This window comes from Lepus europaeus, chromosome 7 (genome assembly GCF_033115175.1).
Source record: "Lepus europaeus isolate LE1 chromosome 7, mLepTim1.pri, whole genome shotgun sequence".
Classification (NCBI taxonomy): Eukaryota; Metazoa; Chordata; class Mammalia; order Lagomorpha; family Leporidae; genus Lepus; species Lepus europaeus.
The window spans coordinates 17,626,387-17,648,985 of NC_084833.1; the positions used below are offsets into that span (position 1 = coordinate 17,626,387).

At 46.2% G+C, this 22,599-nt stretch overlaps 1 protein-coding gene across 2 annotated transcripts in view; it reads left to right on the plus strand.

Annotated features, from left to right (window-relative positions):
- The first annotated feature begins 3,176 nt into the window (after window positions 1-3,176).
- Window positions 3,177-22,599, plus strand: part of CELF1 (CUGBP Elav-like family member 1) — a 111,767-nt gene continuing 92,344 nt past the window's right edge. For both annotated transcript variants that reach the window (XM_062196148.1, XM_062196147.1), the window contains exon 1: window positions 3,177-3,299. The gene's annotated coding sequence lies outside the window, so the exon portion shown is untranslated. The remainder of the gene's footprint in view (window positions 3,300-22,599) is intronic.

The window sequence follows — 22,599 nt, forward strand, 5'->3', positions numbered from 1 at the left end:
TAAATATAAATTTTGAAAGTACAACTTTTGAATCATAGTGGTTCTCCCCCCCATAACCACCCTCCCACCCGCAAACCATCCCATCTCCTACTGCCTCTCTCATCCCATTCTTCATTAAGATTCATTTTTAATTATCTTTATATACAGAAGACCAACTCTATACTAAATAAAGACTTCAATAGTTTACACCCACACAGACACACAAAGTATAAAGTAGTGTTTGAATACTAGTTTTACTGTTAATTCTCATAGTACAAAACATTAAGGACAGAGAGCCTACATGGGGAGCAAGTGCACAGTGATGACTCCTGTTGTTGATTTAACAATTGATACTCTTATTTATAATGTCAGTAATCACCCGAGGCTCTTGTCATGAGCTGCCAAGGCTATGGAAGCCTCTTGAGTTCACAACTCCGACCTTATTTAGACAAAGTCATAATCAAAGTGGAAATTTTCTCCTCCCTTCAGAGAAAGGTATCTCCTTCTTTGATGGCCCCGTCTTTCCACCAGGATCTCACAGAGATCTTTCATTTAGGTCATTTTTTTGCCACAGCGTCTTGGCTTTCCATGCCTGAAATACTAGAAGATGATGTCTTCAGTGCTTGGGTTGTGGCCACCCATGCAGGAAACCCGGATGAAGATCCTGGCTCCTGGCTATGGCCTGGCCTAGCCCTGACTACTGTAGACATTTGGGGGAGTGAACCAGCAGATGGAAGATCTCTCTGTCACTGTACCTTTCTAATCAGTAAATGAACATATAAATCTTTTATTTTTTTTTTAAAGAAGTAACTATTTAGCTGGACACTGTGAAAAACACAGGAAATAAAAGAGAATAAGATAAGCATGTTCCCTATTCTTATTTAGGTCATGGACAAGTTCTAGGAAATGTCTAAAGGCCAAACTATTCTTTCCGTACTTGGCATCTATATATGCCTCTTTGTTAATGCTATAACATTTATTGAGGGCCTATCATGGATTAGGCATTGTTATCTAGGCCCTGAGATTATTGCTGTGAAATACAACAGACAAAACCCCTGTCTCCCTAGGGTTTTCCTTCTGGGCAGGGGAGACTTCAAATAAAACAAGTAAAATATGTAAACTTGTACTGTGGTTGGGGTGGGTGTTGTGGTGCAGTAGGCTAAGCTGAATGCCTGCGCGCCATACCAGAATGCCTGGAATAGAGTCCCACCTCCATTTCCAGTCCAGGTTCTTGATAATGCACCTGGGAGGCAGCAACTCATGGCCCAAGTCTTTGCCTCCCTGGGACCCACGTGGAGACCCAGATGGAGTTCCTAGCTCCTAGCTTCCACCTGGCCTTGTGCTGGTTGTTGAGGGCATCTGGGAAGTAAACCAGTAGATGGAAGATTTCTCTCTCTCTCTCTCTCTCTCTCTCTCTCTCTGCCTTTAAAATAAATAATCTTCAAAAATTTAATTGTGGTAATGTTTGTGACAATATCCTGTAAGCCTTAAGAGTCTACAAGGATGGCATTTTTCAGCAAATTACATGTATGACTATTAAGAGAATTCACTAAATTCACTAACATGAAGAATGTATATGGGGGCTGGCGCTGTGGCGTAGCCAGTGAAGCCACTGCCTCCAGTGCCGGCATTACATATGGGTGCTGGTTCAAGTCCCGGCTGTTCCACTTCCGATCCAGCTCTCTGCTTTGGCCTGGCAAAGCAAGTCCTTGGGCCCCTGCACCTGCGTGGGAGAGCCAGAAGAGGCTCCTGCTTCCTGGTTTCAGATTGGCACAGCTCTGGCCATTGTGGCCAATTGGGGAGTGAACCAGCGGATGGAAGACCTCAATCTCTCTCTGCCTCTTCTCTCTCTGTGTACCTCTGACTTTCAAATAAATTAATTAAAAAAAAAAAAAAAAGAATGTATGTGAGGGGCCAGTTCTGTGACGGAGTGGGCAAAGCCTCTGCCTGTGGTGCCAGTATCCCGAAAGGGGGCCAGTTTGAGTTCCGGCTGCTAATATACCTGGGAAAGCAGCAGAAGAGGGCCCAAAATGCTTAGGCTCCTGCACCTAGGTGGGAGACCCAGAAGAGGCTCCTTGCTCCTGGCTTCGGATCAGCTCAACTCCAGCCATTGCAGCTATTTGGGGAGTGACCCAGCAAATGGAAGACCTATTTCTCTCTCTTCCTGTAACTCTGCCTATCAAATAAATAAAATAAATCTTAAAAAAGAAATGTACATAAACCTACACAGTAGGGAATATGAGTATGAAAACGTGCAGTTTGGGTCTCATTGTTCTGGTCTAATCACACGTGGCACCACCAGCGCTCGTGGGGAGAGTGGTGTTTCCAGTATAATCAGTATTTGGAGTATAGAAAGTATTTGCTCTAGAAGCCAGATGATGTTACAGAGAACTCATTCGTAAGTGCACGAGTTATTTGTACACCAATTTTCTCTCTCCATCTGCATTTCACTATCTCCCAAGGTTGGTTTAAACAGTAACAACGAATTGTACAGTTTGCATTCCATCAGGAATTTCTGCCTCACTCCCAAGGAAGTCTGTTGAGATATAACTTGGGGCATTCAAAATGTTTCTTTTTCTGGGAAAAGTAGGTTAGGGCTGGGCTGGCAGTGTCTTAATGGAATCCTTACGAGCCCCCTGGGTGTGGCAGGTTGTGCGTCCACCTGCTGATCACCTTGCTAGCAGGCACTGCACATACCAGCCAAGAGGTAAGAAGGCCTGGGTGCTGTAGCCTGGAGGGTGTGCCATGTGCCTGGGCTGGCCAAGCACCTTCACTCACTCACTCATTCATTCATTAAAGATTTTATTAGGCGTATATTCAGTGCCAAGCTGGAGTGCTCGCCCACCAGCGTCCTCCAGGGCTTCTGTGGGTGCGGTGCACAGATTCCCAGGCCGGGGTCCTCCCTTCGGTGGAGCTCAGAGACAAAGGGATGCGCCCCTAAGAGCTCCCGGGGCTCAGGACCCCGCCCGCGCCCCCGGGGGCTTTGGCGCCGCTGCGTCTCCACTCCCCAGCCCGAGGGGGCGCTGCAGCGCCGGCGCTCGGCCCGCCCCTGCGCCGCGCTCCGCTCCGGCTGCGGGCGGCGCCGCGGTGGTACGTTCCCGCTCGCCGGCCTCCCCTCCACCTCGGCCCTCCCCGCCAGTGGTAGGTGCCGGAAGTGCCGCCATTTTGGGGTGTTCTGCTCTGGCGGCAGCGGCAGCGGCGGCGGGACGCGGAGGCTCCCCCGGGACTCGGCCTCAGCAGTGAGGCGGCGGCGGTGGCGGCGGCGGCTGCGGAGGCGCAGGCAGTAGCTGAGACAGCGGCGGGCTCAGGTGCAGCCGCTGGTGAGTGCGGCGGCTGTGGGATAACGGGCCGCGGGAGGGAGGGAGGGAGGGAGAGGAGGCAGGAGGGAGGCGCCGCGGGGCGGGTCCGGTTCGGGCGGCTGTGGGTCACAGGGCCCTCCGGGCGCGGCCGCTGCTGGGTCCCCGCGCCCTAGGGGCAGGGCTGCGCTCTCCTCCCCGCGTGTCGGGGTCCCCCGCTCCCCGGGTCCCGCCGGCGCGTGCCCCCGGGGCCCAGGGAGACCCGCCCTCCTCGTGGCCTTGCCCCTGTCTCCGCGCCCTGTGCCGTCACTCTCGGGGCTCTGAGGGTTTCGGTCCCCGGCCAGGGCTGCTCCGTTGTCTTCCTCCCGGCTGCCTTTCCCGGGACATGCCTTCCGTGGCCCCTGTCGCCCCACGTGTTCTTGGTGCCCACCCCCCGGAGGGGGGTCCCCGGACCCCTGGGCCTCCGAGGGCAGCGCCGCGCGGGAGCCGCGAGGGCCCCCGGCTCCTCGCCCCAGATCTGCCGGCGCCCGGGCTCGCCCTCCCCCCTACATCAGGTGCTCACCCAGTCATGGCCTAGAAGCGGCGGGGCCGGAGCTTCGCCCCGGGGGCGCGGGGAGCCTGTGGAAGCGAGTTCTTCGCCAGAGACCTGGCTTTGGGTCGAAAGCTGCTGGTGTCTTGGTTGCGGTCCCGCGGGCAGTGGTGTAGACTCATCCCCACGGCCAAGGGGAAGGTGGCGAGATTTTGCTCTGAACCTGTTTCAGCAAAATGGACTCTGTGTCTGGCTAGCAGAGTTAATAGTATCGGCTTATTACCCTCGAGCAGAAAGGCTGTGCAACAGTTTTAGAGTGCGAGAGCGCTTTACAATGGCTGCAGTGCAAAGGGTTGCAAATACCCAGTGCCTCTTTCACAGGGGATTTCACCTTTTCAAGGTCTGGGCACGGGTTTCGACTCTTTTTTGGATCGGAGAGGCTTTAATTGTATTCTCTCAGCCTTTTCATGAGTGTTGCGTCTCTCAGAGTCCTGCCAAAGTTTCAGTTTCTCGCTGAGTCCTTGGCGAGAACGAAGGCGTTTCTTTCTGTAGGGTTTCTTCTGCCTTAGCCTTAATGAGTCCGCTTGGAAAACCACGGAGTTAGCAGTAACACGCGCGGACTGTCGGTACAGGGATCTTCTCTGGACACCAGTTTTCACGTCCTGTAAGCTGCACTTAGGAGGTGCGAGAACCAGGGAAGTTGTGTTCTTTCCCCTCTCTGACTGTCCCCCACCTGTTTCTGGTCGTGACCCTTGGCCCAGAGCACAGGCCTGGACTACTTTTTTGCCCGTCTGCCTTTCTTCTAATGTGGTGTCTGGACTTAGGATCCACTGGCAGGAGGCGCCGCTTGACTCTGCAGGTGGGGAGACTGAAGCCCTCGGGAGTTCAGTGCCTTACTGGCTCAAGGTTAAGTAGGAAGTGCTCTTACAAAAGGGCTCATGGCAGAGTTTGTTGTTGTTGTAAACACGGTGATGAGCAGCATGCAAATTGCCCTCTGAGATGTGGTGGAATGAAAAGGACCCAGGGCTTGAAGTTAGAAGGCCTGGTTTGTAATCCTTGCAGTGTCAATTACTAATTATACAACCTTGGCCAAGTGTCTTCCTGATCCTGTTCTCATCTGGGAAATGGAGGCAACTGGGTCCCTCTCACACGGTGCTCATTCGGTCCAGTGCTGTAGCATGCACAAGTACCTGTGGCACAATAAGACAGATAGTGAAGTTTGGGGCCAGAATGATATGTTTTTCCAAAGATTCCATTTGTTATTCTTATTACAGAAGTTACAGATTCATTATAAAAACTCAGAAAAGTCAGGAAGAAACTTACCCATAGACATTTTACTCAGAGATAATTGTTAGTATCTGGTCTTTATCTTTTCCATCCTGTTTATATGCTTTAGAAATGCTTATTACTGAAACAGACATACCATTCACATTTTTGTTTTTGTTTAAATTTTACCATATTAGCCATCCTTTTATTTGTTAGAGAAATATGAGACAGAGATTTCCCTTCTACTGGTTCCCTCCCCAAATGCCCAGATGGCTGGGACTGGGCCAGGTGGGAGCTGGGAGCTGGAAACTCAATCCGGGCCTGCCATGTGGGTCATAGGAACCCAGTGACTTGAGCCATCTCCTGCCACCTCCCAGGATCTGCATTAGGAGGAAGCTGGAGCCAGGTATCAAACCTAGGTACTCTCTGATGCACACATCTTAACTACAAGGTTGAATGCATACTCTGTCTTTTAAAAAATGAGTATATATTATACATAGTACATACTTAATTATTGATGTTTTCATCTACTTGAAAGGCAAAATGAGAGGGAGAGAGGTCTTCCATTGCTGGTTTACTTCTCAAATGCTGGCAGTAGCCAGCACTGGGCCAGGCCAAAACTAGGACCTGGAACTTCATCTGGGTCTCTCCCCTGTGGGTTGCAAGTGCCCAAGCGCTTAGCCATCATCTCCTGTGAGTCCCCCCCACCAAAACATCAGCAGGAAACTGGATGAGAAGCCGAGTATCTGGGACTCAAACTGGCCTCTGATATGGAGTGCAGGGGTGGCTAGCAGTGACTTAGCCAGCTGTGCCACAACATCTGCCTCATGCTCTCTGTTTTTAATTTTTTTAATTTTTATTTTTTTTTTGACAGGCAGAGTGGACAGTGAGAGAGAGAGAGACAGAGAGAAAGGTCTTCCTTTTTCCGTTGGTTCACCCTTCAATGGCCGCTGTGGCCGGTGCACTGCGCTGATCCGAAGGCAGGAGCCAGGTGCTTCTCCTGGTCTCCCATGGGGTGCAGGGCCCAAGCACTTGGACCATCCTCTACTGCACTCCTGGGCCACAGCAGAGCTGGCCTGGAAGAGGGACAACTGGGACAGAATCCAGCACCCCAACTGGGACTAGAACCCGGTGTGCCGGTGCCGCAAGGCGGAGGATTAGCCTATTGATCCACGGCGCCGGCCCTCTCTGTTTTTAATTTTAAATAATAGGTGCTAGGCAGAGTTTGTTTTAACCACATTTTAATTTTTTTTAAGATTTATTTATTTGAAAGGCAAGGCAGAGAGAGAGGTCTTCATCCACTGGTTCACTCCCCAAGTGGCTGGAGCTGCGCTGAGCCAAAGCCAGCTTCTTCCAGGTCTCCCACACGGGTTCATGGGCCCAAGGACTTGGGCCAACTTCCACTGCTTTTCCAGGCCATAGCAGAGAGCTGGATTGGAAGTGGAGCAGCCAGGACTCGAAACTGGTGCCCATATTGGATGCCAACACTGCAAGTGGCGGCTTTACCTGCTGTAACCACATTTTTAAATTTTAATTTTTTTTTCCAGTTGATATTTTTATTACAAAGTTTTTCTTAAATTTTGACATGTATTTCTTTGATGCCCTAATTACATTAATATTTTTGCTTATTTGCCTTATCTTGTAGTACACGTAGAATAGCTTGAAAATTATTATTTTTTTAATTAAACTTTTATTTAATGAATATAAATTTCCAAAGTACAGCTCATGGGTTACAATGGCTACCCCCTCCCAAAACTTCCCTCCCACCCACAACCCTCCCCTTTCCCGCTCCCTCTCCCCTTCCAATCACATCATGATTCATTTTCAATTCTCTTTATATACAAAAGATCAGTTTAGTATAAATTAGGTAACGATTTCAACAGTTTGCCCCCATATAGCAACACAAAGTGAAAAAAAAATACTGTTGGATTTTTTTTTTAATTTTAATTTTTAGAGGGGCCAGCCCTGTGGCGTAGTGACTAATGCTGCCTCCTATAGTGCCAGCATCCCATTTGGGTGCCAGTTCAACTCCCGGCTGCTCCACTTCCGATCCAGCTCTCTGCTATGGCCTGGGAAAGCAGCAGAAGATGCCCAAGTCCTCAGGCCCCTGCACCCATTTGGGAGACCAGGAAGAAGCTCCTTGCTCCTGGCTTCAGATGGGTGCAGCTCTGGCTGTTGATGCCAGTTGGGGAGTGAACCAACAGATGGAAGACCTCTCTCCCTCTGTCTCTCTCTCACTTTCTCTGGCTCTCCTCTCCCTCTGTAACTCTGACTTTCAAATAAATAAATCTTTAAAAAAAAAAAAAAAAGAAAGATTGATTGATTTGAAAGGCAGAGAGACAACCAGAGAGAGAGCTTGTATGAGAGAGGTAACATACCTTCCCTTCCATCCGCTGGTTCACACTCCAAATGCCTGCTACAGCCAGGAGCCAGGAACTCCATCTTGGTCTCCCATGTGGGTGCCAAGAACCCATATGAGTTCTTGGGCCAACAGCTGCTGCCTCCCTGGGCACTAGCAGGAAGCTGGAAGCTGGATCTGAGGGGCAGAGTAGCTGGAACTCGAATTAGGCACTCCAGTATGAGGTGAGGGTGTGCTACCCCCACCTACTGTGCACGATGCCCACCCCTAACAGCCATATTTTAGATAGTGCTCTGTATTTAATAGCTTCTGCCACAGGCGGTAGGCCCGCTGATATCCCAGCACAGGAGCAGAGAAGTCCGTCTTTTAGATGTGCAGTGGTGGAGAGGGGAAGGAAAGGGAAGCGGCAGAGACCATCACATACTGTGTGCGTGTCTGCTGAGGAAATTGTTGTTGTTAATAAACATTTGGACTCGGCTGCTAAATTAGAGCTCGAGCCTGAGTCACATTCCCCTTCCTATGACTGTCGCTGCTGCTCTTTAACTCCATTTTCCTGAGGGTGGACCTCACAAGGAGGTAGGGTGTTAGAAGAGGGTGGTGGGGGCAGCTGCCACCTGAAAGCCTGGACAGAGTTGGAGGCAGTAGGAACATAAGCTCTGCTGGAGGCTTCTGGTGCTCCCAAGAAATTACTGTTTTCAGTGAATGATAGTTAAAAGTTCTTGAGTTTTGTTTTTGTTTGTTTTTTGTTTTTTTTTTTTAAATGAAACAGTTTTATAGATGATAAAGCACATCACGTACAGTTCACTCCTTTAAGGTTACAGTTCAGTGTTTTTTAATATTTTTAAAAATTGTAGCATTGTGAAATTTGCCATTTTAACCTTTTTATATTTGTATTTTTAAAGATTTATATATTTGAAAGCATGACAGAAGAATGGATAGATTTTTTTTAAAGTTTTTATTAATTTATTTAAGAGGTAGAGTTACAGAGAGAGAGAGGGAGAGACAGAAAGGTCTTCCATCCACTGGTTCACTCCCCAAATGGCTGCAATGGCCAGAGCTGGGCTGATCCGAAGCCAGGAGCCAGAAACTTTCTCCGGGTCTCCCACGTGAGTACAGGGGCCCAAACATTTGGGCCATCACCCTCTGCTGCTTTTCCAGGCCATAGCAGAGAGCTGGTTTGGAAGAGGAGCAGCTGGGACTGGAACTGGCACCCATATAGAATGCTGGCGCTGCAGGTGGAGGCTTTAGCCCACTATGCCTCAGCGCTGGCCCCATGAATCAGATTTTTCATCCTGTGGTTCATTCCCTAAATGGCCACCAACAGCCAGGGCTGGACCAGGCCAAAGGCAGGAGCCAGAAGCTCCATTTCAGTCTCTCATGTGATTGGCAGGGCCTAGCTGCTAGGGTCATCTTCTGCCACTTTCCCAGATGCATTAGCAGGAAGCCAGATCAGAAGCACAGTAACTGGGACTTGAACCAGTGCTCTGATGTGGGATGCCCACATCTCAAGTAGAAGCTTAATCCGCTCTAGCTACAACACTGGCTCCTACATTTGCGGTTATTATTTTCTTTTAGGATTTATTTACTTGAAAAAGTCACATCACAGAGAGAGAGATTCTCCATGTACTGATTCATTCTGCTTCTGTCCACAAGAGCCAGGGCTGGGCCAGGCTGAAGCCAGGAGCTTCTTTCTGGGTCTCCCATGTGGGTAGCAGGGGCCCAAACACTTGGGCCAGCTTCTGCTGTGTTTTCCAGGCCATTAACAGGGAGCTGGATCAGAAGTGAAGCAGCTGGTGTCCGTATGGCATTATGGGCTGCGGCTTTCCCCACTACACTATAACACCGGCCCCTATATTTGCAATTCTTTATTGTGGTTAAAAAAAATTACTGTCTTAACCATTTTTAAGTGTACAGTTCTGTTGCACTAAATATATTCACATTTTTAGGAAACCAATATCCAGTTTTGTGTTTTTTAAGATTTGTTTATTTGAAAGGCAGAGTGACACAGATTCAAGTTTTTATCTTGCAAATCAGAAACTATAGCCCTTAAACCACAACTCCTCTTTCTCCTCTTCCCCCCAACACTGCTAACCGCTAGTTTTTTTTTTTTTTTTTAAGTTATTGATTCATTTATTTTAAAGGCAGTGTGACAGAGGCAGAGAGAAAGATCTTCCCAAATACCAGCAACAGCCAGCGTGGGACCAGGCTGAAGCCAGGAGTCCAGAAGCAAAGAACTCAATTAGAGTTTCTCATGTGGTTGGCAGGAACCCAACTGCTTGAGCCATCACATCCTACCTTCTAGGGTGTGCCTTAGCGGAAAGCTAGATTGGAAGTGGAGGAGCCCGGACTTGAACCAGGCTCTCTGATGTGGGATATGGGCATTCCATACTGTATCTTGTTTTTCTTTTATGGTTTATTTTATCTTGCTACTTTTTTGAAAGGCAGAGTTACAGAGAGAGAGAGAGAGAGAGAGAGAGAGAGAGATGGCAATCTGTCTATCTTCAGTCTGCTGGTTCATTCCCCAAATGGCTGCAGTGGCCAAGGCTGGGCCGGACTGAAGCCAGGAGCTTCCTTCAGGTCTCCCATGTGAGTGCAGGGGCCCAAGCAGTTGGGCCATCTTCCACTGCTTTTCCAGGTGCATTACCAGGGAGCTAGATCCGAAGTAGAACAGGTGGGACTCAAACCAGCATCCATGTGGGATGCTGATGTTGCAGGCAGCAGCTTAACCCACTACACCACAAGGCTGGCCTCAAATCCCAAAGTATCTTAGCTGCTGTGCCAAAAGCCCACCCTCAGGGGTGGTGGTTGTGGCTCTGCTGCTGGGGACACCTGCATCCCGTATCATGGTATCAGTTTGAGCTCTACCTCCTGTGCTTCTAATCTAGCTTCCTCCTAGGAAGCTTCCACCTGGTCAGACAGCAAATAATGGCCCAGCCACCCACGTGGGAGGCCCTGATGAAGTTCAGTTCCACGTTCCTGACTTGGGCCTGGCCCAGCCTTGGCTCTTGCAGGTATTTGAGGAGTGAACCAGATAGAAAATCCACCCCCAACCACCACCACCACCTGCATGTCTTCGCTCTTTGTATTGCTTTTCAAAAAAAAAAAAAAAACAGCTTTAAAAAATAGTTGATCGGCCGGCGCCATGGCTTAACAGGCTAATCCTCCGCCCTCCGCCTTGCGGCGCCGGCACACCGGGTTCTAGTCCCGCTTGGGGTGCCAGATTTTGTCCTGGTTGCCCCACTTCCAGGCCAGCTCTCTGCTATGGCCCCGGAAGGCAGTGGAGGATAGCCCAAGTGCTTGGGCCCTGCACCCGCATGGGAGACCAGGAGAAGCACCTGGCTCCTGATCAGCGAGGTGTGCTGGCCGCAGTGGCCATTGGAGGGTGAACCAACGGCAAAAAGGAAGACCTTTCTCTGTCTCTCTCTCTCTCACTATCCACTCTGCCTGTCAAAAAAAAAAAAAAAAAAAAAAGTTGATCACACCCAGTGTTTTTATTTTACTTAACATAATATTCTCAAGGGTTCATTGATCATGTAGCGTGTGACAAGATTTCTTCCTTCTCAAGGCTGAGTAATATTCCATTGTATGTATGCACATATTAGCCACTGCATCTGGTGATGAATAGTTGGATTACTTCTGCCTCTTGGCAAATGTGAATAGTGCTGTTGTGAATATGAATGTATAAAAACCTGTTTGAGACCTTGCTTTCAGTTCTTTTGGATATATAGCCCAAAATGGGATTGCTGGATCAAATGATAATTATGCTTTTTTTTTTTTAAAGATTTATTCATTTGAAAGCGTTACAGAGAGGCAGAGGCAGAGGGGTGTGGAGGTCTCCCATCTGCTGATTCACTCCCCAGAGGGCCGCAGTGTCTGGAGTTGCGCTGATCTGAAGCCAGGAGCCAGGAGCTTCTTCAGGTCTCCCACGCAGGTGCAGGGGTCCAAGGACTTGGGCCATCTTCTGCTTTCCCAGGCCATAGCAGAGAGCTGGACGGGAAGTGGAGCAGCCTGGACTTGAACTGGGACTATGGGATGCCAGCACTGCAGGTGGCAGCTTTACCCACTATGCAACAGCGCCAGTCCTGATAATTATACTTTTAATTTTCTGAGGAACTCTCACACTGTTTTCCATAGAAGTGGTACAGATTTACAACCTTAATCAGCAGTGCACAAGAGTTCCACTTTCTCGATATGCTGGCCAACACTTCTTTCTGGTTTTTTGATAACCATTCTAAAGGGTATGTAGTGATACTTCATTGTGGTTTTGATTTGCATTTCTCTTCTGGTATTAATGCTGAACATTTTTTAAAAAATATTTTAGTGTTTTTTTTTTTTTTTTTAAATTATTTGAGAGGTAGAGCTACAGAGAGAGAGAGAGAGAGAGAGAGAAAGGTCTTCCTTTTTGCCGTTGGTTCACCCTCCAATGGCTGCTGCAGCCGGCGCATCTCACTGATCCGAAGCCAGGAGCCAGGTGCTTCTCCTGGTCTCCCATACGGGTGCAGGGCCCAAGGACTTGGGCCATCCTCCACTGCCTTCCCAGGCCATAGCAGAGAGCTGGCCTGGAAGAGGGGCAACTGGGATAGAATCCGGCGCCCCAACCGGGACTAGAACCTGGTGTGCTGGCGCTGCAAGGCGGAGGATTAGCCTGTTAAGCCACGGCGCTGGCCATATAAATAAATCTTAAAAAAAAAAAAAAATACAATGAACAGAGTAAAATGGCAACTTACAGAACTTACCTGCAAATCATTCATATAGTAAGAAGCGAATATCCAGAACATAATGAACTCCTACAACTCAAAGAACTGGCAAAGAAAGTAAGACCTCCAAAGAATATATACAAATATCACAGGCCAAAAGTCCATGAGAAAATGCTCAGGGCAGGCTCTGTGGTACAGCAGGTTAAGCTGCTTGCACTGCCTGCCAGACTTCCAATCCAGCTTCCTGCTAATGCACATGGGAGGCAGTAGAAGATGTCCCAAGGGCTTGGGCTCCTGCACCCATGTGGGAGACCTGGGGGAAGCTCCTGGCTTTAGACTGGCCCAGCTCCAGCCAATGAGGCCTCTTGGGGAGTAAACCAGTGGATGGAAGATCTGTCTCTCTCTCTGCCTTTCAATTAAATAAATTAAAAAACAAAACAAATAAGAGAAAAACCTAGGGGGTCTTCACCGGGGCATAGTGGGCTAGACCTCCACCTGCAGTGCCAGCATCCCATGTGGGCACCAGTGTGTGTCCTAGCTGCTCCTCTTCTGATGCAGCTCTCTGCTATGGCCTGGGAAAGCAGTGGAGGATGGCCCAAGTCCTTGGCCCTGCACCCGTATGGGAGACCAGGAGAAGCACCTGGCTCCTGGCTTCGGATCAGCAAGATGCGCCGGCTGCAGCAGCCATTGGAGGGTGAACCAACGGCAAAAAGGAAGACCTCTCTCTCTCTCTCTCTCTCTCTCTCTCTCTCTCTCTCTCACTATCCACTCTACCTGTCAAAAAAAAAAAATATTTATTTATTTGAAAGTCAGAGTTAGAGATAGAGAGAGAGGCCTTCATCCACTGGTTCACTCCCCAGTTGGCCAGAGCTGTGCTGATCTGAAGCCGGAAGCCTCTTCTGGGTCTCCCACATGGGTGCAGGGGCCAACAACTTGGGCCATCTTCTACTGCTTTCCCAGGCCATAAGCAGAGAGCTGGAAGTGGAAGTGGAGCAGCCAGGTCTCGAACTGGTGCCCACATGGGATGCCGACACTTCAGGCCAGGGTGTTAACCCTCTGAGCCACAATGCCGGCCCCTCATTGTATTCTTGATACACAAAAATTTTTAGGTTTAATGTAGTCCATTTGTTTATTTTTGCTTTTAGTATTTTTTTTTCTATAACTTATTGGAAAGGCAGAGAAATAGCGAAATCTTCCATGCACAGATTCACTCCTTGAATGTCCACAACCGCTAGGCTTGGACCGGGTTGAAGCCAGGGGTCTGGAACTCCATCCAGGTCTCCCAAATGGTGGCAGGAAGCCAACTCTTTTTTTTTTTTTTTTTTTTAAGATTATTTATTTATTTATTTGACAGGTAGAGTTACAGATAGTGAGAGAGACAGAGAGAAAGGTCTTCCTTCTGTTGGTTCACCCCCCAAATGGCCGCAACAGCTGGTACTACGCTGATTTGAAGCCAGGAGGCAGGCGCTTCCTCCTGGTCTCCCAAGCAGGTGCAGGGCTCAAGCACCTGGGCCATCCTCCACTGCCTTCCTGGGCCACAACAGAGAGCTGGACTGGAAGAGGGGCAACCGGGACTAGAACCCGGTGCCCATATGGGATGCCGGCGCTGCAATTAGCCAAGTGAGCCACAGCGCTGGACCAGGAAGCCAACTCTTGAACCACTACCGGATGCCTCCTGTTAATATTGCATTAACAGGAAGTTGCATTGGAAGTTGAATCATTATTAGAACCCAGACATTCTGATATAGCAATGGGCATCCCAAGTGGTGTCTTAACCACTAAGCTGTATCTCCAGAATTTTTGATGTATTTATTTCCAAAACCTTTGTAATGAGGTTTTTTCTTTTACTAGTTTTAAGGTTTAGGTTTTACATCTTAACCATTTTGAAATGTGCAATTCAGTGGCATTAATTACATTCAACTTTTGCAGTCCTTACCATTATCTTTCCAGAAAATGGTTTCATCACCCCAGAGAGATAACTCTATCTATAACCATTAAGCAACAGTCACAGTTTTTCCCTCTCCCTGCCTTTGGTAACCTCTAATCTACTTTCTTTATGAATTTGCCTATTATAGGTATTCTGTCCAACCAGAATTGTAGAATATTTGTCCTTTTGTATCTGGTTTATCTCAGCATGTTGTTTTCAAGGTCACAATATTGTAGCATTTATTGGACCCTTATACCATTTTATGGCTGTAGTCCTCTGCTTTAAGATTTTATTTATTTATGTGAGAGGTAGAGTTACAGACAGAGAGGGAGAGACAGGAAGAAAGGTCTTCCTTCTGCTGGTTCACTCCCCAGATGGCCACAATGGCTGGAGCTGCGCTGATCCAAAGCCAGGAGCCAGGTCCATCTTCCTGGTCTCCAGTTTGAGTGCAGGGGCCCAAGCAGTTGGGCCATCTTCCACTGCTTTCCCAAGGCCATAGCAGAGAGCTATGTGCCTGCATCCCATATTGATGTGCCTGTTGGAATTCCAGTTATTCTATGCTTTTTATCTGTCTTCTGTTAATGCATCCTGGGATCTTTCTGTCTTTCTTATGCTGCCTTTCAAGTACATTTCAAGAACATTTAAAAAATATTTTTAAAATGTTAAGTCACCCAAATACAGCTCATAGCATCAGTCTGAATATTTAACATAATTTTAATCTCTGTGTAGCATTTTCTTATGTGTACTGAAAAATTCTCAGAACAAAAATTAGCAAGCCTCTGCCTTTGCTTTATAACTATAATATATCAATGAATTTTGTTTTAGTGGTGGACTAATGTACAGGTATTCCGTATTTTGTGCAGATAAATTTATAAACCTGGTATTAAGAGCCCAGTTAGAATAACTCATACTTTCAAGGTAAGAGCATTTTGAAGATAGGCATAGGCTTCCCAGTTGTGGTGTGGACAAAACTATTCAGAGTGTCCTAGAGTTGAAAGACTTTCTTCTCAAGATAATGTTTATTTACCTTCAGAGATTCCTTGACTGTTTCTCCTCTTTGCTTTTTGGACCCAGACTTCCACTCCATTTTCTTCTTCTCCAGTCATATAGGAAGTTGAATGTTAATCCTTGGTTCATGGAAGTTTTGTTCAGTCAACCTTATTGTCCCAAAGAGATACTGCAGCCCTCATAGGACTTATAGGACTCATAGGACTATTTAGTGTCAGGAGGACATGCATAACCTCTTTTGCAAACAGTATGAACTATTCTTTTGTTTGAAACTATTTGTTGATTCTTGATTATTTTTTATGATAGAAATAGAATTCTTATAAAAGTTTAGGTATTTACAGTTTGAAATAGGAATGAACTTTGTTGGAGCCTGAGTGGAATGTCTAGAAGGTACTGATGTTGATTGCTGTTAACATAATCCTGTATTTGCCTGCACATTTCTTCTCAAAGTGCTATGACACACTGAAATGATCAAGAGGCAAATAAGATAGAAGCAAGAAAATTTTGATAAAAATTAGAACTACCACATGCATAACTGAGAGTTTTTTTTTGTGGAATCCTTAAAGTGGAGGCTTGTGGTTTGAAATAATGTTGGGACTTGAATGGAGTTTATAAGCACAGTCTGGGAAGGATAGCTGTGAGAGTGGGTTTAAAATTTGATACCACCAGTATGTGACCTTAACAATTCTAGGCCTGTTTTCCTGTCTTTAAAATGGAAATACTAATCTCAAATGGTAACATGAGAATTAATTGAAGTAACTTATGCCAGGCACTAAACAGTTTCTGGTATAGTTGTTGATAATGCTGTTTCCTTTTTCTATATGTAAAAATGGGCATACTACTTATGGGTCAATAGCACAGTTCAACCAAACAAATAAGTAAAACGCCTGCATAGGCAGTAGCTTGGTGAGTGTTCCTTCTGTTTTCTCTTACTTGGATATATTTTGTTTCACATTTTCCTGTGTCTATTATGGCTTAAAGCATAGATTGTTTTAAGTCCAGCTCATGCATCTGAAATGTTTTGCTAAACAGGGCATTCTTCCCTGTAGAATCATTTAGCTCATTGTTCCTTGTGAAATATTAGGGTAGTATGGTTTCCTGAATTCATCTTCATTGTCTGTACTTCACGTTAAAATCTGTTGATAGGAGGCTATTTTGTTGATAGAAAACTTGAAAAATACAGATGACTATACTGAGTTTCTACAAGGAGACACCTGTTTTCTTAGTAGTGTTATTGGGTGACTACAATTAGGAGTAGGGAGAAGGAGGACTCTACTATTTAGTAATAAAGGTGAAAATTTAACCGGTTTTAAGTATTTGTTTTGCCAACTATATTGGATCAAGAATCCTTACCTGAGCTTTGTTATTTGCTGAAGATCGTTTTCTTAATGAGATCTTTGTTATTGTAACTTTGTCCTTTTCATAAAATTGGCTATTAGAATCTTGAAGTAGATGTGTCCTTATGGAATTAACAGAACAGTTGTGAATTTTTTTAAACCTCTGCTGTGATGTGGAGATCAGTATGTAGCTGTTTATTTTAAACTCCATCGAGTTCCAGACTTGTAACACATGTTTTGTGTTCATCATACTGACTTGCTGTATTTTTTTCAACTAAAGCACTCCTTAAACATTCTAAAATTTAACTTACAGGCTAGAAGAATAAGTACTATTTTTTTTTTTTTTCTGGGCAGCAAGATATGGGTGATTGTAAATTTTTTTTTTATTTTAAAGACAGTCAGGGAAAAGAGATCTCTCATCTGCTGGTTCATTCCCCAAATGTCTGCAACAGCTGAGCTGGACCGGGCTGAAGCTAGCAGCCTAGAACTCAATCCAGGTCTCGCACATGGGTGGCAGAGTGTCAGATACTTGGGCCATCACCTGCTGCCTTCCAGAGTGTGCATCAGCAGGAAGCTGGAATCTGAAGCAGAGGCCCGGACTTGACCCCAAGCACTCTGCTATGGGATTTGGGCATCCTAGGCAGGGTCTTTATCTGCTGTGCCAGATACCTATCTCTGTTTTCTCATTTTTATGCAGAGACCATAAATCTGAGAAAAGTGAAAAATTACATTAAAAGCAGAGTATTTTTCTCCTCAAGGTTTGAGAAAGCTTCGTTAAGGGAGACTGAGTATATTTCAGTATCTTAAATGATTTAAATTAATTTTTTAAAAGATTTGTTTATTTATTTGAAAGGCAGAGTTAGAGAGATCTTCCATCTGTTGATTCTCCTCAAATGGCCACAAAGGCCAGAGCTGGGCTAATCCAAAGCCAGGAAGGAGACAAGAGCCTCTCCCGGGTTGCCCACAAGAATGCAGGGAACCAAGCACTTGAGCCATTGTCTGCTGCTTTCTCAGGTGCATTAGCAGGGAGCTGTATCCGAAGTGGAGCACCTGGGACTTGAACCGGTGCCCATAATGGGATGTCAGTGCTATGGGTGGCAGCTTTACCCACTAAGACATAACACTGCCCCTAACATATTTCAACTCTTAGGACTTTGTGTAAATGACACTGAGTCAGCCAATCTTTTTCCTACCTCATGAGAAATGGATTTATTTCAGAACAGATTTTGGGTTCCAACATTTTGATTTTTCTTTTCCTCAACTTACAGAATATAGCAGCAAGTATGAAGAGGAATGGTGAGTTCTAGTTTGGTTATTACATTGAGGTCTAACAAATCTCACCTAGTTGGTTTTAATGTGCCACTTTTGGGATGTGTTCGTAGGTGCAGAATGTGAGTTTAGAAAGAACTGTCCATTAGATTTGTGACCTCTGGCTCTTCTTTTTACTGTCATGTTCTGCTTTGGCAAAATAAAGTTGAATAGTTTCACTTTTTCCTCCAAGTTAAAACTCTCTTGAAACTTTGTTCTTGAAGGATAAATGTCTTTGGTTTGAGGATTATCCAAAATGAAGCTTTTTGGTCCTGGAGCTGTTTTATTTTATAGTGTTACATTTTCAATTAATTTCTATTTACATAATATTGCTACTCTTTAGCCAAAGAGTGAATTTACAAACTGTGACCACTTTGGTTCACCCTCCAATGGCTGCCGCGGCTGCTGATCCGAAGGCAGGAGCCAGGTGCTTCTCCTGGTCTCCCATGGGTGCAGGGCCCAAGCACTTGGGCCATCCTCCTGCCTTCCCGGGCCATAGCAGAGAGCCGGCCTGGAAGAGGGGCAACCGGGACAGAATCTGGTGCCCCGACCGGGACTAGAAGCCGGTGTGCCGGTGCCGCAAGGCGGAGGATTAGCCTATTGAGCCACGGCGCTGGCCTCACTTTGTTATTATTCTTTCAACTTTTTGTTTCCTGTGGGAGTGAAGCAAGCTCGTGGAGAGACTGTGGGAATATGATATTTGGTGATAATCTGGAGGCAACTAATAGTTTACGCTGAGTAGCCAGTATTATTTGGACCTGTTAAATTTGTGCTGGTTCTTGTTTTGTACAGTAATATATAATTGTGCTTGCACCTTTTGTGTGTGAGAGACATTCTTTTCTGCTCCACTGTCTTTCTCTCCATGGTGAATTCTGTCTGGATGGTGCTATTGCTGACTTACCAGGCTAGGCTGAATGGGTTACCAGTGAGAGACACCTGTGTTAATTCTTGGCCACTTGCCTGATTTGGAATGCTGTCTGAGCAAGAATCTTGTGGGGGTCAGGGAGTGAAGGGAAGTCAGGGAGTGGTGACAATTTGAAAATTTATAATTATTGACATTTGTAAGGTGGCTGATGATTTCTGCATGATGAAGCAATACTGCTTTGTGGTCATAAAATCATCTTAAGCTTCATAGCAGGCTTTTAATAAGAATATTTTGCTGGAGGTTACTTTTGTGCTAAGAAACTGTTTCTTATGTCCATATTTCTTAGATGGTCGTAGCAATAGCAGCAGCATCAAATTCTTTGTTTAGGAATGTCTCATTTCTTCCTTGCTCATTCCTGTTTGTCCGTTAGTGTATAGTTAACCTTTCTCATGAAGCCTTTCCTGACCATCATTCCAGTATCAAATTACATCATAGAATTTATTGTTTTATTGATACCTTTTTTTAATTTCAGGAGCATTTTGAGATTTTTGAGGATAGAAATTGCCATGCTGCTTATTGGACCAGTGGTGGACACTTGGCCGAAATTGAGCAAATCATTTTCTCCAAGGAATCTGAGATTGGAATTGAGTCTTCAGGGAACAAGTCTGAATTCAGAGAACTTGGAGCCTAGGCTCAGATACTAGCATGCAGCTGTATTCAGGCTCATACTGGTGAGAACAGTAAAGGACAGTCTGTGGGGAGGGAGAAATATGTAGATTGATCCAGAAATAAACAAAGATGAGAAATGGAGCTCTAGAGAGAACATAGTCATCCACAAAGCAAACTATAAGCCTTGATACCCAAGGGCTTTCCAGGTGTGCTCCTTTTTGGGGTTCCTTGAGATGTTCTAGTATCCTTTTATTTAGTTCCAATTTTTGCTTAAACTTACTTGAAGGGAGTTGTTTTTTCTTCCAAAAGAGCTTTGAATAGGACTTAGTATGGAGTTCTGCACTTCTTAGATTCATTTGAATTTTAGAATAATCATATCAGGGATCATGGGTGTTTGGAAGATCATCCCTTTTCCCCAGCAGCCTCCCATGCTGAAAGTCTTGGTACCATCAGCAGTATAGAATTCCTTGTGATGTTACTTCTGGTGCGGTGAATGCTGCTTTTGGTGCTTTTCAGATCAAGATTATGAATTTCATTTCTTTTAAAAATTTTTTTGAAAGATTTATTGTTTTATTTATTTGAAAGTCAGAGTTACACAGAGAGAAAAGAGGCAGAGAGAGAGAGAGAGAGAGAATGAATATGTCTTCTTTTTTTTTTTTTTTTTTTTTAATTTTTGACAGGCAGAGTGGACAGTGAGAGAGAGAGACAGAGAGAAAGGTCTTCCTTTTTGCCGTTGGTTCACCCTCCAATGGCCGCCGCGGTAGCGCGCTGCGGCCGGCGCACGGCGCTGATCCGATGGCAGGAGCCAGGTGCTTCTCCTGGTCTCCCATGGGGTGCAGGGCCCAAGGACTTGGGCCATCCTCCACTGCACTCCCTGGCCACAGCAGAGAGCTGGCCTGGAAGAGGGGCAACCGGGACAGGATCGGTGCCCCGACCGGGACTAGAACCCGGTGTGCCGGCGCCGCAAGGCGGAGGATTAGCCTAGTGAGCCGCGGCGCCGGCCTGAATATGTCTTCTATCCACTGGTTCACCCCCCAGTTGGCCACAATGGCCAGAGCTGTGCCAATCTGAAACCAGGAGCTTCTTCTGGGTCTTTCACGTGTGAGCAGAGGCCCAAGAATTTGGACCACCTTCTGCTGTTTTCCCAGGCCATAGCAGAGAGCTGGATTGGAAGTGGAGCAGCCGGGTCTCGAACCGGCGCCCATATAGGATGCCAGTGCTTCAGGCTTAATGCTTCAGTGGTAAGCCACTGTGCCACAGTGCCGGCCCCTTAAATTTTTTTATTAATTTACTTAGAGGGAGAGAGAATTATCTCCTACCCACTGATTCACTTCCCAAGTGCCTGCAATAGCCAGGACTGACCACAGATGGAAACCAGGAGCCCAGGACTAAATACAGGTCTCCCTTCCCATGTTGGGGGCAAGGGACCCACATAGTTAAGCTGCACATTAGCAGGAAGCTGGAATGGAGAGCAGAGCTGGGCCTCAAACCCAGGCACTCTGATATGAGATGTGGACATCCCAAGTGGCTTATAAACTGCTGCACCAAACACCTGTACCTATTTCTTTTTTTGAAAGTTTGTAATGATTATTTGTTTATAACTACTGCTTTTAGGTAACTTAGAGTGATAATACTTCCATTTTAGATAGGAAACTTTAGATATAAAAGTGATTATCATCTTTTTAACTCTAAACTTGAAAGCATTTTTGTGAGGCTTATGGATTCTATCTTTTCATTTCTAGTTATATAATACATTCGTTTTAGTTTCCTGATTTTCTCTTTTTTAAAAAATATATATTTTAAAGATTTATTTATTTATTTGATAGAGGCGGGGGCAGGGGTCTTCAATCCACTGGCTCATTCCCCGAATGGCCACAATGGCCAGAGCTGTGTCCATCCAAAGCCAGGAGCCTGGAGCTTCTTCTGGGTCTCCCACATGGGTACATGAGCCCAAGCATTTGGGCTATCTTCCACTGCTTTCCCAGGCAATAGCAGAGAGCTGGACCAGAAGAGGAGCATCCTGGACTCGAACCAGTGTGCATTTGGGATGCTGGTACTGCAGGCGGAGGCTTTAGCCGCTATGCCACAGCACCACCCAATTGTTTTCTCTTAAAAAAGAAGTTAATCAGCTTGAGTGGAACATAATAATGTGTGTTCACCAGCAGCTGAGACTTTAAACAAAGGGTAGTACTAAGTGGCTGTGTGCCCAGTTAATAGAGTCTGTCTGATCCCAACTTAGTTGGTAACCTCATGAATGATTTGTAATAGGAGCATTACAGTAATGTATTAATGAGGGAGAGGGAAGGTCTAAGAAAGATAGTTTAGTGCTTCTAATTTGATTTTTTTTTTCTTGCAGTCATTTTGTTTCTGTTAAGTTGAAAGACTTTGTTCCAGGGCCGGCGCCGCAGCTCAATAGGCTAATCCTCCGCCTGCGGTGCCGGCACACTGGGTTCTAGTCCTGGTTGGGGCGCCAGATTCTGTCCCGGTTGCCCCTCTTCCAGGCTAGCTCTCTGCTGTGGCCTGGGAGTGCAGTGGAGGATGGCTCAAGTCCTTGGGCCCTGCACCTGCATGGGAGACCAGGATAAGCACCTGGCTCCTGGCTTCGGATCAGCACGGTGCGCCGGCCGCAGGGCGCCGACTGCGGCAGCCATTGGAGGGTAAACCAACAGCAAAGGAAGACCTTTCTCTCTGTCTCTCTCTCTAACTGTCCACTCTGCCTGTCAAAAAAAAAAAAAAAAAAAGACTTCGTTCCAGAGAAATGTGAAGTTTCCCTGTAATAGTAATGGTGATAATCAGAAACTAAAAACAGTTGGCAGATAACTGAAATGTGAATGAGTATACGACCAGGAAAGAATATAGAAAAAGCTAGGAGACTTTTTTTTGACAGTAGAGATCAAGTTAATTGCAGATATGTATCAAAACAATAGTATGCCTTCATGTGTGTATAGTATTGAGCTGAGCACTGCATAGAGAAAATATTATAGTCCATAGTGTTTACTTAAGATTTATTTATCTGAAAGTCAGAGTTACACAGAGAAGGAGAGAGAGAGAAAGGGAGGGAAGGTGGGAGGGGGTCTTTCATCCGCTGGTTCACTCCCCACTTGGCTGCAATGTCCAGAGCTGTGCCGATCCGAAGCCAGGAGCTTCTTCCAGGTCCCTGACGCGGGTGCAGGAGCCCAAGGACTTGGGCATCTTCTACTGTTTTCCCAGGGCATAGCAGAAAGCTGGATCGGAAGTGGAGCAGCCGGGTCTCGAACCAGCGCCGACATGGGATGCTGGTACTGCAGATGGTGGCTTAACCTGCTATGCCACAGTGACAGCCCCCATAGAGTTTACTCTTATTGGACCTTGTGTAAAGT